The following is a 16,687-nucleotide window of genomic DNA, read 5'->3' on the forward strand; positions in this document are numbered from 1 at the left end:
CATATACAAATAGTGATGGGCGAATTTGCGCCGTTTCGCTTTGCCGAAAAATTCGCGAATTTCTCGTTTTTGACGCCGGCGCCAGTTTTTTTGACGCCGGCGCCCGTTTTTGAATTTTTGCAGTGAATTTTCGCGGGCGTTTCGCGAATTTATTCGCTGGTGGCGAATCGCGCAAATTCGCCGCAAATTCGCCGCGAATTTGCGCCTGGCGCATAAATTCGCCCATCACTATATACAAATCTTTATATGTCATATACACACATAAATAGAATAAAGTTATGAGCAAGAGTAATGTCAGAATCCTACCGGTGCCTGGTCCTCGGGTCCAGCGTTGTAATGCCGGCTCCGGGGATTCCGGTTGGCGATGCGTGATGTTGCAAGCGTTGCTACTTAATTTGGCGCAGAGGTTCTCCCAGTGCTCGGACATCATTTTCCTTTGAGTAAATGACCGTCTGATACTATTTGAACCCTGCTTGGACTTTTATTCACTGTTGCCAACTCTGCTTTGCCATTTGACTACTCTCTCACAATAACCCTTGATACCCGCTTGGACATTGGTTCACTGTTGCCGACTCTGCTTGCCTAATTGACTATGCCCCGGGTTTAACCCTTGTTATCCTGCTCTCTGTGATCTTCTGTTGCCAACTCGGACGCCTGCCTGACACTTCTGTGCTATGCTGAGATACGTGGCTAACCCTTACTACCGCCGCTGACCTTCATATCTGCCAGACCACGCTAGCGGCTGATGCTAAGCTGCTTGTTGAATCCTCCCCCTTGTGACTTTAGTTCCCTGCATGCTGCCGCTTCTACCGCTAATCCTGCATTTACCTGTACTCATTTACAGCCAAGAAACCTGACCCCTAAAGCATTCCACGGGTGTTACTTCGAAAGACTTTGCAGGCTCCCATACCTCACCTTTACTAGCCTCCCTCTGTACCTAATTGAGGATGCACTTGTGGGGGTGGGGCTGTAATGGTTGTTTTCCTCAACGCCAGTGGTTGGTAAATTACATACAGTAGGTCGATAAAAGTTATGAGCATAGCTATAAAAACTAATCCTAACATTCAAGTATAATAAGAAGCATCACATTTCAAATTAATTCCATTTGACTGTCTACTATTGAGTTGGAGATCCACTTTCTTATGGCAAGAAAAATAACAAGGTAATACCTTTATTGGCCAACTTAGATAATCATAGCAAGCTTTCAGAACCAAGCTTTTCTTAATAATTTGGCCACCATATTGCTCCCTCTGGGGTTTGGGATTAGTCCTTCTATAATTGTAACTGAAAAAATGCCCCATAATTGCTGGGATTGCTTCCTCGGGTGAACACTTGTGCAAATACATAGATTATCACTTGTAACCCTTTGGTCCTATGTTTGCCAAGCTACTTAAAAGATAGTGGTCACGTGATACATGCCTGAAATAAATTTCAGTAGAATAACAAATATATTTGGGCTTGCATCCATATATTCTTGTATACCTCATCACTTAGGGCTTAAAGCCATCAAATTTGACACGCTATAGCACTTATGATTTAAATTTAATTTCTTCTCTTTTAAAAGTTTTACATATTATTTACAATGCTGTGGCATGGCTATGGGTGCCAAATTCGCTCCATCCATCCATTCGCTTAGGTTGGTGAGAATAAATGTTACAGGGAGTGTCTATTCTATGCTATTCACTATTATGGAAGGTTGATGGGTGATTTTCTTTTGATTTGGTCAGGTACAGTACAAAGATTACAAAAACAATTGATTTTATTAATAACACATTAAAATTTACTTATAAATGTAATATACAAGGTATACATTTTTTATAAATTGCCCTAAAAGGAATAGAAAATAGTGTTGTGTCTACTATTTACAGAAAATAATTCTCAGCAAATATATTATTATATGCAGATTCCTGCCATCCTAATCTTTTGATAAAGAACATACCATGAAGTCAGTTTTTTGATGACTTCATTGAAAAATCTAATATATTAAGTGAAAGGTTGTTAAACAGAGGTTACTTAAGATTTTGATATAGCTTTTTAAAGAACTGCACAAATGAAAAGAGATACACTCTAAAAACATATAGAATCAAAAATGATTTTATCCCCCATGTGTGAACAACAAAGATTTTTTTCCAGCTCTAAAGAAAAACTTGGAACTTTTTTTTATTTATGCAAATAGTCCTCAATTCAACACAAAACGTAAAATTACTACTAAAAATATAGACATTTTGCAAACAGATCCTGTTTTAAATGAAATTCTTGGAGGGACCATAGGTTTGTATGTAGAAGAACTAGAACATTAAGGGGATATTTATTAAGGGTCAAGTTGTGTTTTCCACAAAAAAAAAAAAGACTTTCGAGGTTATTTTTGAGTCATAAAAAAAAGAAAATAGCTCATGGTTGAGTTCCCTATTAAGGGTCAAATTGTGTTTTCCACAAAAAAAAAAAAGACTTTCGAGGTTATTTTGGAGTCATAAATTTATTTTTGGGTTAAAAGATCTCCTAGCATTGTGGTAACAAGAAAAAAAGAAAATAGCTCATGGTTGAGTTCTATAGGCATCTAAAATTGTTGCATTACTTGTAAATATGCAGCAAAACATTTTAATTCATTTTATACTAATAAAGTTTATAGCATAAAGCAATTTATCAACACTAAGGGGTCGATTCACTAAGGGTCGAATATCGAGGGTTAATTAACCCTCGATATTCGACTAGGAATTAAAATCCTTTGACTTCGAATATCGAAGTCGAAGGATTTAGCGCAGATAGTTCGATCGAACGATCAAAGGATAATTCCTTCGATCGAACAATAAAATCCTTCGAATTGAACGATTCAAAGGATTTTAATCCAACGATCGAAGGAATATCCTTCGATCAAAAAAAGTTAGGCAAGCCTATGGGGACCTTCCCCATAGGCTAACATTGACTTCGGTAGCTTTTAGATGGCAACTAGGGGGTCGAAGTTTTTTTTAAAGAGACAGTACTTCGACTATCGAATGGTCGAATAGTCAAGCGATTTTTACTATGAATCGTAGTCGAAGGTCGAAGTAGCCCAATTCGATGGTCGAAGTAGCCAAAAAAAAACTTTGAAATTCTACGTTTTTTACCTTCGAATCCTTCACTCGAAGTTAGTGAATCGGCCCCTTAATGCGTTAGATATCTTATAACCTCTACCAAATGTAACAAACAATATGTGGGTCAAACTAAGCAAGCACTTAAAAACAGAATACGGGAATACTTGAATAATATTACTAATGAAAGATGCACTGCAGCAATTGCAAAACATTTTTCTGATCTAGGTCACTGACTTATTTTTCAGTTACGGGTATAGAAAAACTCATCCCAAGTCCCAGAGGGGGGCGATATGGTGGCTGAATTATTAAGAAAAGAAACAAAGTGGATCTTCTACCTCAATACAAGATCATTTTGGAATTTGTCTTTTGTTATACTTCAGTGTTAGGATTAGTTTTTATAGCTATGCTCATAACTTTTTTCTATTTTTGTTATTTACACTTAATCATAACTTTATTCTAATTATGTAATCTACAGTTTTTGTGTGTATATGACATATACAAATTTGTATATACAAAAAAAATGTTTATGCTGTTTAGAGTCAGCATTTTGTTTGGTGTAATATGATGGATGTTGTTAAACTCTTTGTGATTGGTCTTTTGTCTCTTAAATAGCATGCTTTATGGACTGTCTCATTAGCCTATGATTAAGTGCCCAGAAGGGACACAAATCATGTCAGGCTTTTTTGCAACACTATACAATTTAATACTTTTGTTAATAAAACCTTTTTGACTGAAGTCCAGTTTGTGCCAGCCTTTGATCTACTTGGTCATCTGATTATTGAAGGTCTGGGGCATGTGCACCTGGACCCATCATTACTCATGGCTAAGGTCATTCTCTTGTCCATACTGTATTAAATTCTAACTTTTGAAACACTTACTGATTGCTATAGTTAATGGGATTCTAGCTACCATACAGCCATAGAGAGCTACAGAACAGAAAAATGCAGATTGACATAAAATACAATTATTAAACACTAAAAGTACATTTAAGGTGAGCAACTCTTTTAAAGGAGTGGTTAACCTTTAATGTTTAGTATGCTATTCTAAGCAACATTTCAATTGGTTTTAATTTTTTTGTATAGTTTTTGAATTATTTACCTTTTTCTTCTGACTCTTTCCAGCTTTCAAAAACGGGTCACTGACCCCATCTAAAAAAACAAGGGCTCATTAAGGCTACAAATGTATTGTTATTGCTATTTTTTTATAACTTATTTTTCTATTCAGACCCTCTCCTATTCATATTCCAGTCTCTTATTCAAATGAATGCATGGTCGCATGCTATTTTGGACCCTAGTAACCAGATTGCAAACTGGAGAGCTTCTGAATAAAAAGATACATAATTCAAAAACCACAAATAATAAAAGTTGAAAACCAATTGAAAATTCTCTCATTTCATGGATTGATTAGAATCGATTGTTCAATATTGATCATTAGAAAATCAGCCTCTGTGAATAAATTCATTTCCCAAGGCTTTAGACCCGAGAGATGATTTACTCTCCATACTTTCCCATGTCACAATGTTAAACTTAAAAGGCAATGCTGTATGCAATATATCCTAGTGCATCATACCTGGAACAAATATGTTTTTCAAAAGTTGCTTTATTTCAAAAAGATATAAAAATGCACAAGCATAAACATATACTGTACCTCAGCATCACATAGGAACCATCTCACAAAAGTACACATTGTGTTGAATGCAGCCATTTTGCTTTTATGGACGAAAAACACTGTCCCGCTGATTGCACACCAACCTTTGTGTAGAAAATGTTATCACTCACAAATCAAATCCTTTAATGAATAACCAGTTTCCTAGAATTGACTAAGCTTGACTGTTCAATATAAAGCACTAACATATATTGTGTGAAGGAGTCCACGTAATAATATTTAATATGGCTAAAATTCTAAATCAATATTTAGTAAAAAGAATAATCTAGAGCATACCTTGCCCATATTTCTTTTTCCTCTGAATGGAACTGGAAAAAAAAGCAATTAAGAGCAAGGTAACCTTAAACATCAATTTTAATGACCACTTAACACCTTTTTGTACTGAGTCAATGACTATTATTAAGTATGTATTAGGTAATAGTAATTCTTGGACTTAACTTAATAAATGTCCCCAGAGTACTATGTAATATATTTCTAGATAGACTGGCTTCAGAACAAAGCATGTGCTGATTAATGGGTATAAAATACACAGTATACATTTATTGCCTTTGTGTCGTGCAGCGTCTAATGTGCAACCCAAATTTATTGTCATGATAAAAAATAATTCATGCTATTTCCTGTTATACAGAAAGAAATCAAAGCTCAGACTTGTCTTACAACATGCTGAAATATTATTTAATTTAAATACTTTAATAAAAATACTTTAAAGTCAATTACTAAAATATCAGTTAGCTGTAACAGACTTTTGAATGATAAATGGAGGGATGGGGGTGGCTATTTTTTTGATTGTTTGAATAACTTTTTATAATACACAAGAGCCATGAATATCCTATAAATTATATCCTTGTGCTTAGTGATGTCATTGGTTATAATCAGAGTTTAGTGATGGCATTTCTATTACACGACTCATTGAAACTTCTGTTACATTACTCACTGTTGCAAAATATGAGGATATTAGAAGTCACTGCGGAGTTCCATGACCTGTATAAAAACATTCGGCCATCTGCCTCGTGTTTTTATATGGTCATGGAGCTCCTGGGTAATTTATAATATCCTTATATTTTACAAGAGGGGGTATTTTATTCACTATATAATTTACAGTATGTGCGAATGATACAGGAGTGTGTTCTATTTGATTTATTCTCTTCTGGGTGATCCCCATTATGATTTGCTTAACAATTGCCCAACATGAATGATTGGAAAAGTTGGATATTATCCAGAAGATTTAAAAGGCACTGAAAAGTGACAAGTGTCTAACCCAGCAGTTAGTACATTTAGGGGCACATTTACTAAGCTCGAGTGAAGGATTCGAATGAAAAAAACTTATAATTTCGATTTTTTTTGGGTACTTCGGCCATCGAATAGGCTACTACGACCTTCGACTTCAACTTCGATTCGAACGATTCAAAGTAAAAATCGTTCGACTATTCGACCATTCGATAGTCAAAGTACTGTCTCTTTAAAAAAAAAACTTTGACTACATACTTCGGCAGTTTAAACCTACCGAGGTACAATGTTAGCCTATGGGGACCTTCCCCATCACTTTTCTAAGCTTTTTTTGATCTAGGAAAAATCCTTTCGATCGCTCAATTAAAATCCTTAGAATCATTCGATTTGAAGGATTTTATCATTTGATCAAACGATTTTTACTTCATTCGTTTGCGCTAAATCCTTCGAATTCGATATTTAAATTCGAAGGATTTTACTTCGAGGGTCGAATTCGAGGGTTTATTAACCCACGATATTCGACCCTTAGTAAATGTGCCCCTAAGAATACAGATACTTTTTACTACTACCTTTTGGAATATAATTAAAGTCATAAAAGAAATGCAATTCACAGAACATTTCACACTTAAGGGCAGATTTATCAAGGGTCAAAACGAAAATTGTTAAATTTGACTAGAGAATTATTCAAATTCGAGTTTTTTAAAACATTCAAACTCGATTTTCGAGATTTATCATACTCTCGCCGTTTAAGAACTCGAATTTGACTATTTTCCACCTAAAACCTGCGAATTGCTGTTTAAGTCAATGGGAGATGTCCTGGGATCAATTTGAAGTTGTTTTTAGCCTTCATGACTCGAATCGAGTTTTTAAAATTTGAAACAAATGTTTCCGAATGCTAGGATCCAAACTACCCTGCAACATGCATTGATTTGAATAAGAGACAGAAATATGTATAGGAGAGGCTCTGAATAGAAAGATATACAAAGTAGCAATAACAATAATTTATAGCCTTACAGAGCATTTATTTTTTTTAAATAAATCAAATAGGCAAATAATTTAAAAATATTAAAAAAATGAAGACCAATCGAAAAGTTGCTTAGAATTAGCCATTCTATGGCATACTACCTTATACCTTATATCAAAATAACTTACCGTATATACTCGAGTATAAGCTGAGTTTTTCAGCACCCAAAATGTGCTGAAAAAGTCTACCTCGGCTTATACTCGGGTCAGCTAAAAAGTTACTGCTTACTCACTGATTGTAGCGTGCAGTGACTCCTTCGTGCTGCCCATACTTCTCCCCCCTCGTGGCTTGATTCTGTTTCCTTATCCCTCAGCCCCTCCCCTCTCAGCTCTCGTCACTCAGTACTTGCAGGGCAGGATTACCCACAACCACCTTGTTTTAGGGGCCCAGTTTCCCCTCTTCATACACGTGAGATCTGACTCCCATCGATGAACCAACAGGTGCCGCATGGCTACGGGGTCACAGTGTTCCAGTCCCGCTACATCCTCACAAGCTGCCCTTAATTTTTGCCTGTCAATCCCAAATGGCCAGTGCGGCGCGTTCCAGAAACTTTGTGCGCTCCTCCCGCAAGTAAGAGAACCTTGGCACACGTGGATGGTAAGTGAGATGTAGGCTGGCGTTGAGTTTCTTAAACGTAATGTGTTTAAGACTAGGACAGGCAGGGCCAGAACGAGTGGATGACTGGGGGTGTAGCTTTGCAAATGAGTAATGTGGTAAGTCTTTTACCTTCCGTTTGCCTTCTTTTTCAAACAAACCACTTCAGTGCAATCATTTTGGCTTGTAACCCTCTACTGAACTCTGGCCGCAGTCGGACACTGTTGGAGTCACGGAGCAGATCGGTACGGAGTTTCTGCTGTCGCGCAGTGACTGATCAGTGTCAGAGCCAGAGTTCAGCTAGAAGCAACCGATCCACATAGCTCAGTGATTCAAATAATTTGGCTGGGGCCAGAGTTTATCTCTTTTGTTCAATGTGCTCCTCCAGGTTTGTTGTACTACATAGGTCACACCATGACTGTAAATTACAAGCATGTCAAGTCTGAAGAAGAAAGGCACAGTGGAAAAAGTACTAGAGTCTAGACACAAGCTATTTGTGGATGGTGAGGAGGGGGCAAAGGTACAGGGAAAGCAGATATATATGGCATCTTAGGCATAAAAGGAAATAGAAGCAGGGGGTTTAGATAACATTAAAATAAAAAAAGTGAGTGGTGGAAGAATTGTACATTTTGACATTTGTTCATATACTGTGTAGAAGAGAATGACACATGGAAATACAAAGAGGGCAAATTGCATAGAAAATGAAGGCAGAGAAATAATGTTAAAAATAATTAAAAAGGATCAGTGAAGGAGAAAAAATTATAGTAAGAAAAAAATTTAAATTGGCCATGTCCTAAAATGTATTTCTCACCCTAGGCTTATACTAGAGTCAATAAATTTTCCCAGTTTTCTTAGGTAAATTAGGTACCTCGGCTTATACACGGGTCGGCTTATACTCGAGTATATACGGTAAATGTACTTTTTAGTAAGGAACAATTGTATTCTAAGTCAATCTGCATTTTTCTGTTCTGTAGCTCTCTATGGCTGTATGGTAGAAACTAGAATCCCATTAACTATACCAACCAGTAACTGGTAGGGATGGGTGAATTTGACCTGTTTCGTTTTGCCAAAAATGTGCCGCTGTCAAAATGTCGCTGACGCCCATTAAAGTCTACGTGCGTCTTTTTATTTTGACACACAACGCCATACAAGTCTATGGGCGTCATTTTTTTGGCGAAACAAGGCGAAAAAATTTGCCCATCCCTAGGATCTGGTTCAAAAGTTAGAATATAATACAGTATGAACAAGAGAATGCCCTTATAGAAAGAAAATCAATAGAAACTACAGAGACTTACAGAGAACTGGGTTTTAGATTAATAAAGATTAATTGAAAAGACCATGTATCACATAAAAAGTTGTTTTTTAAGTAAAAGTGTTGTTGTTTCATCTTTTTCAGTATAACTGCATTATAAATCTTAATAGATACATTAACCTTTAACACTGGTATCTACATAAATACTAAATCTGTACATTGAGCCAAATGTAATGGTATTTAAACTTGGAATGGGTAGCCTTGGATGGTCCAGATGAGGTAGAATAAAAACTCCCAGAATACCTCTAGGGTTTACTGTAGTTCTGCTACCTCTGGAGCCCTTAAGGTTGCATATCTCTCTTGTAGAATCAATATAAGCAAAAAATAAAAAGAAGTACAAATGATGAGCGCATATTTTACATCTGCTTACTCTTTAGGAACATCTTGTTTTATTGTTTATGCTGATAAAGCATTCTCTGCTCTATAAATTAAGATACATTTAAAAAAGCTAGGGGTACAAAATCAATCACAGGTTTACAACAACATCATAACAAAGTTGCAGTCCTTACATAATGTTTATGTGAAGCAACATTTCCAGTGAGCTTTACGTATTTCTCATTATTTCAGGTCATTAGTCTTTATGTTATAAGTCGGGGCAAAATAAAGATTGCTTTTGCAACTTTTCTGCTCATTTAATTTTAATGTCATTGTCATTTTTTCAAAAACATTTTTATATCATAACTGTTTAACCTTCTTGACTTTCTGCCCATCTGATTACTTTGATACCAAATATCATTACTAACTTATCAAAAATTGCTATGAACTGTGACAGTAACTACACAACAGGGTAACCCATAAATAATTGCTGGAACAGCTAACAGGTACTAGTTCTTTCCTATCTCCTCTTACTCTCATTAATCATACCTTTAAATTCAGTCAAAAGGGTGGAGCAACTCTTGCATACAAACAGTTGGAACTCTGGTTCAAAAAGTGTAAAAAAAGTGTGAATTCTCGCCTCGGAAGGCTCTGCCACACTTTGTGCAACTTCGTAAGACGTTGATTTGGAGGGAATATGCGTATTTATCAAAATGTGCAGATGAACGCTGGCGAAGTTTCAAAAACGTTGTTAACAACGATTACGTCAATTTAAAAATGGCGGATACATATAGGTCATATATATGTCTTTATTAGTGGTGAAATTGCTGGACGTGGCCACTTATTATTAAAAATGTCCAAGGAAGCAAAATAAAGACAAAATAAATCCTCTATTGTCTTAGATATGAGCCCACACTTACACAAATGTGGCATGAGCTTCAAATGGTTAAAAAAAAATTAAAAAACATATTTAACAGTGACAACTTTTGAACATAATACCACATTAAATTTTTTTAAAAAAAAACAGTGTTTTGTCTTTGTTATGACTTAGTTGACATACAGGATATGATGTCACTAACATAAGATTGTTAGGATGTAGCTTCATCTTTGCCAAGTAAATCCTGGAGAAACAGACTCTGGTGAAAAGGGTAACATTTTGGAAAGTTCGATGAATTTGATAAATTTGCGGAGTAATGATCGTTTTCTAGCATTGAGCTTTTTCGTTATCCTCTTTGCCTTTTAGTAAATTGTAAATGTCCCTGCGAATTGCCTTTATAGAAAAGCCCACTTCGACCCATAGTTTACCCAGGTGCAAAAATCCATAGCAATCAATTATACTCTTGCTTTAAAACAGGTGTCCAGTAAATCCTATCTGCTGATTGGCTGATTGACTACCCGCTGCACCTTGTATTACAGTACTCAATTGCATTGAACTCACTGTTTATTTAGTTAATAACCAGTTACTCTGTCAGGTCTTTGGCCCAATACTGAATCCTGGTTAGGCAGCAGACCTAGCAATTAACCCCTAAATACAAAGCCATAAATCTAAAGAGCAAAATTAGCAGTCAATTGCTTAAACAACTCAACAAAGCTTTAATCAGGTGTAATTTTTTGTTTCCTAATTTTGCACTGATCTTGAATGTAACAAATATCTTTAGTCAGAAGGGGGCACTGAGAGGTGTCGAGCACAACTATATTGAAGTGCAAAGAGAGCATTTTAGCTCAAGTACCTTAAAAGAATGGAGATTAACTTGCAACTGATTGTGGAGAAATTGAGGTATCGCAATAAATGACCCCTGAAAAATTGTGAATATGGTTCTTGAATTCTATATTTTGTGTTGCCTTCCATGGATCGGAAGGGACTGTTCTGAAGCTATCACCACCTGTTTTTCAAATATATGCTAAATAAGGAATACTGCAAATTGATGCATGCTGTGTTGGGAATTTCATGCTTTATAGCTGTCGTAGCTTATTCAGGTTGTTTTGGATAGGCATGTAGACATGAGTTGTGAAGTTTAGGGGGTCACAGCAGGGATTGCACCATAAATGCAGGACACTCCAAAGTGAAAGGAAAACCGTTTGTTTACTTTAGAATCAACAGGCTTCCAGCAGCGAGCAATGGTACAGAAAACAAAAAAGCTTTACTTCAGCAATACAAGTTCAACACTGGAATAGCTTACTTCAGCCAACACAGTGTCCCCTCTGAATGGAGTAAACAGCCTGACCTTTTCTTTTGAGAAACTCTTTCTCCCAGTCAACAGCAAAATCACCATCATGTGAATTCCTTCTCACTCTCACACCACATTCATCTGCTGCTCACCTCCTTAACAACCCTTGGATGTTAAGCCCACCTCTGGCTGGTTAACCCCATGGTGTCTCTTAAAGGGTGGCTCTTAAAGGGATTATTTTAAAACCTAAAGAATGGGGATATATACTTATCATCCACAATTTATCCCCTCCGGCTTGTACATAATACAAAAAAAAGGTAGGGCTCTTTCATATCACTGTCTTGCCACTTATTGGCCTCATGCAATAATGTTAAAATCTATCTTCTTTTGACATGCAGAAGAGCTTTTGCACCTGCCAAAGCCTCAAAAGGACCATCAATCTTCTCTTCGCTATAGCACTATAAAAATTATTATGATATAATAATGTATCGACTCAGAAAGCTGATAGATCCTTATGAGGGAATGTAATATGTTTGTTAGTGCAAAAATGTTTGCATAGAGCATTGCCAATGTTAGAATCCATGTTTGCATCCTTTTTGACTGATTACAGACCTTAATGACTTCCTAGCCACGTTTGCAAACATGCACAGTGAATGTAATTTCAAAATCATAAAATGTATTTTGCGACTAAATAGTTAACAAAACTCCAGAGCAGGTGTTAACGCTAAACTTTGCTTAACAATGTAATATCAGCAAACAATATTTTACACATTGCTTGGAATTTTTTTTTATATTCCCCCTTTAGTATACAAAGGACTGCAACTGTTCTGCAATTGTAGGGCTGGCAAATGTTGAAACTCCTCATTTCATACCAGATTTACTATCCATTAAGGTTCATGGCTTGGGAAATCAATGCTAGTGCCTGAACTCACTTTTCAGCAGTTGATTGCTTTTGTTTTGATGGTTTAAAAAAAAATCTTACCTAAAATCAGGTAAACCTTTTCTTTTTGGCAAGAACCAGCTTTTTGGAAAGATTTGCCCAACCACAATTCATAATGGATTATAAATCTGCTCTCAGTTATTAGTCTATTATTACCCAATTGTTTGAAAAAGTCCTTGCTAATAAAGCAACTTTTTCATATCAAGAACAATATGTCTGTTTCCAAACTACACCTGGCCTTGAAAGAGTCATCACACTGTAGTTATCATTACATTACTATCTATGCCTTCTTTGTGTGGTGACAGTTGCCATTTAGTGACCTATATTTCAACTTACATATAATTTTACGTCATTACCAGCAGGTTGAATTACATTCACTTAATGGGATATTTAACATTATACTGTAGATCCATTAGTGGCATCCTTTTAAATGGCACTCAGTAGGCACAAGGTTTCCATAATCTGTTTCAAGGTTTTCATAATCTCAACATACATTATCCACATTAGATTCCTCTTTAAACAACCTTAGCCTTTGCATGAATAATGATTTGCTTTACACAGCCCTCACGACAAGTTTTTGACGAGTTTTCATTTGCATTAGTCTCATACAGAGAATGAAGGAAGCCTTCAGGTGTCAGGAATGCAGGGGTTTATGGGTCATATATAACAGGGGAACAAGTTAAATATCCATTTAAAGGTGCTTTTCACTTTTAAACTAACCTTTAATATGATAGATCGTGATATTCTAAGACAATTTGCAGTTGTTCTTCATATTTTATTATTTGTGGCTTTTGCATACTTTTTTTAGCAGCTCGACAGTTTGCAATTTCAGCAGCCATCTGGTTACTAGGGTCCAAATTACCCTAGTAACAAGGCTGGAGGGGAGAGGGCCTGAATAGAAAGATATATATTTATAAAAATGAATAAAAATGAACAATACCAATAAAATTGTAGCGCCACAGAGTAATAGTTTATGGGCTGCTGTGCCAGTGACCTCATTTCAAAGGTGGAAAGAGTCAGAAAAAGAAGGCAAAATAACTGAAAAACTATAAAAAATAAAGACCAGTTGAAATGTTCCTAAGGATTGCCCGTTCTTTAACATACTATCATAAAGAGCAAAACAATTCGCATCAATAAGACTAAAAATCCACATCTCGCAATGCAATATTGTTCCTTAAACTATTATTGCATTGCAAATTTTAATTACGCATTGCAAATTTTAATTGCGCACTCTTAAGAAGTGCTGGAAGGTGTCATAATCTTTTGGAGCAAACATAACGACTTTTTCAGTAAGAAGTTTTATTACATTTACTGCGCATTGGCGCAAACTATAAAATTCGCAAACGGTCTTCCACTGTCGGATGTGGTCGCTAAACAGTTTCCGGGTTTGCAAAAGGCTATGTTAAATTTGCACAAAGCAAAATTTGTTTGCGCAAAGGCATAACTTTTCGCATTGCAAATAGTTTTTCCATTAGTGACTTTTATTACATTCCCACGAAAGTGTTAACTTGAAGGTGAACTACCCCATGAACATTATCCCATTAACACATGATCATGAAGCTCTCAATAAGAAAAAGTAATATAAGGTGCAAAGTATGCCAACGTCTTGTAACTAGGGATGAGCACATTTTTTAGCAAATACTTTACAAATACTGCCAAGAAATTAGCATTTTCGTGACACTCAAAACATTCATTGACTCCAATACATTTGACATTAAAGAAAGAATTCTAGAAAAAACACACTGACTTACAGTACTGGCAACTGACAAATTGATGCTAGAAAAAAAACATGAAAAAAAGTTGATTGACTCCAATTTATATGGCTTGAGAAAAAAGAAAAAGGCCCATTTACTCCAATGTATTTGCTGGGAGAAAAAAACACAGCCAAAAAAAAAAAAACTGCCATTGACTGCAATACATTCAGTGAAATTTCACCATATCACAAACCAGGTGTTCCAATTTTTTTGCTAAGCAAATTGGGCCATTTTTGCTCATGGCTACTTGTTTTCCAAAGCAAACCATTGTAACTAATAAGAAGTTTGCCTTCAAACAGATGACTTGTAATTTCTACCTGCATTATCTTTCATTCTATTTTGTTGCTGCCACCCAAGAAGCTGTTGGATTGGCAATATTGATGAGCAAATCTGTCCCATTTTTCTTCACTGACAAAAACAACCAATAATTTGTGAAATGTTTATGTTGCACAACAAATTATTTTTTGTTGTGCATCTTTTGTTGTAACAAACTACATTAGAGTCTATGGGTGTTTTTTAGGAGGGCAAACTCACATAAATTATTAGCTCAGTATACTGCTACACACGTGCCCTACATTGATAGGGAACCTCCTATCCACTAGGCTGCAACTGCTTTATCAATGGAAAAAAAGGCTCCCATGTAGCCAATTTTTTTTAAAAAACATGATTTTTGACATAATCTCTGGTCAACTAGTAATGATATCTACTACTACACTATATTGCTTACAAACACAAGCACAACTAATAAGAGATTTGACCACCAACGGATAATATCTGGGTGCTTTGCATCTATAAAATGAATAAACCATATATTTATGTGTATGTCCTTATATAGACTATGGGATGGCTCAAATCCCTTTAGTTGATGTGGAAGGAGATGGGAAGGATAAAATAATGTATGTGTTTGTCACTTGTCTCTTTTTTTTGTTGCATGTCTCTTTTTTTGTCGAGCAAAGCAAAACGAGTTGTAGGGTGACTTTTTTACACAGTTTCGTAAAAAGTTTTGCCGCCAGTGAAACAAGGAAGCTGTAGCAAATCTGTACATGGTGACATTTTTCACTTATCACTAATTGGTAACTGTAGCAGAAATAAATAGCAAGTGATAAAAGATTCCAGCTTTGTTATTATACTTAACTTGGCCTTTGTAGTCTCAATAGCTTTGGGGGAGATAGGAGGTCAGATCACTGCTGCTTAGCATCATCAAATGGACAACTAGGGAAATGTTGTTTGGAGTTTAAAAAAATTGCCAAGAATACATAATTCTAAGCAATTTTCCAATATACATTTATTAAACATTTTCAGTGCTTTTAAAGTTGTTTGTAAACAATTGCTATTGAAACTCCTGCTAGTTACTTTTTAAACAATGTTGCAAAATTCTTAGTTCCCCAGCAAAGACTGGTCTGCTTGTAAAAGCGATAACCGACCCTCCATGTGGTATATAACCTCCAGTAAAGCACACGATGCAGAGAGTTGCATTTCAAAAAAAAATTCAAAGAGTTTCAAAATCCCTCAGTAACGCAGCAGCACATTCACAGGGCTCAATCTCCTAGCCTTTTGCAGAACATTGCCCATAACAACACACTGCCAGGCACCCCTCCTTTGCTCTGGTCAGCTCAATCCAGATCTAGCTTTTTCTCTTAAACCCTGGCAGACGAGATTCCCGCTGGGAATACTATGCCCACTCACTCCTAGTTGGGACCATAGCTGCCCATGCTAGTTACCTCTCTAACTAACACTTCCTAGAGTGTACTATTTCACCACTAGGCCTCACACTACCTAGGCTCAGTACCTCTTCCAGGAGATGACTCTACTGCTGCAGAGCCCCCTGCACATCTTGCTTTCCATGACACATCTCTAATATCACTTCCTGAAATCTTTTCTTATATAACTTACTTTTCTCCACCCACTGGGCCTTTCCCTTACAACTGTTATCCTCTAGCTCCCCCTAGTGGCAAACCTAAACATATTTACTTAAACATTTATATTAAACCATTAACATTTCACCCAATTATTTGTTAATCAGCTGCCTTGTTTTACATTGTATCAACAGTCTGAGCCACCAGGGCAGAGAACAGAAAGGGAGAAATGCTGCTTTTTAATAATAATATATAACATATATAAATAACTTAAAAACCATAGAACATTTGTAATGAATGTATATTGCAAAGTTGCATAGAATTATATTTTGTTTTATTAGGCAAAAACTTGATTTTTTTGGGTTGACTAGTTTGTTAGAAGGAATTTAATAAGAATATAATAAGCAGAGTGCACTAACCTTACAGCTTGCACCACATGCAACAAAGAAGGCACAATCAGCAAATCAATACACAGCGCTAGTAAAGGTTAGTGCAAGTTGGCACAAACATGTTGTTTATAATATTTTAATGGCTACAATTCTGTGCATCCAGCTCTGTACCTTATTAGTATAACTGTGGCATTTTATGTTTGATAATTACATTGTATATATTGCTTACTGCATACTGTATAAAATAGAGTTTTTTTAAGGCCAACATGGCAAATTAAGCTTGAAAAAGTTTTGCTAGATATTAAATTCATCAAAAGGTATTCATCAAGTCTCAGCTGGTAGTAACAGAAGAAATGTAAAGAAACACTTCAG

The 16,687-nt window shown here is 36.0% G+C and overlaps 1 long non-coding RNA gene across 1 annotated transcript in view; it reads left to right on the forward strand.

Moving 5' to 3' along the window:
* The first annotated feature begins 7,333 nt into the window (after nt 1-7,333).
* LOC121394683 overlaps nt 7,334-16,687 on the forward strand; it is a 54,505-nt gene continuing 45,151 nt past the window's right edge. Inside the window, exon 1 of the long non-coding RNA XR_005961928.1 lies at nt 7,334-7,584. This is a non-coding gene — a long non-coding RNA (uncharacterized LOC121394683). The remainder of the gene's footprint in view (nt 7,585-16,687) is intronic.

The sequence above is a fragment of the Xenopus laevis genome, chromosome 6L, assembly GCF_017654675.1.
Source record: "Xenopus laevis strain J_2021 chromosome 6L, Xenopus_laevis_v10.1, whole genome shotgun sequence".
Taxonomy (NCBI): Eukaryota; Metazoa; Chordata; class Amphibia; order Anura; family Pipidae; genus Xenopus; species Xenopus laevis.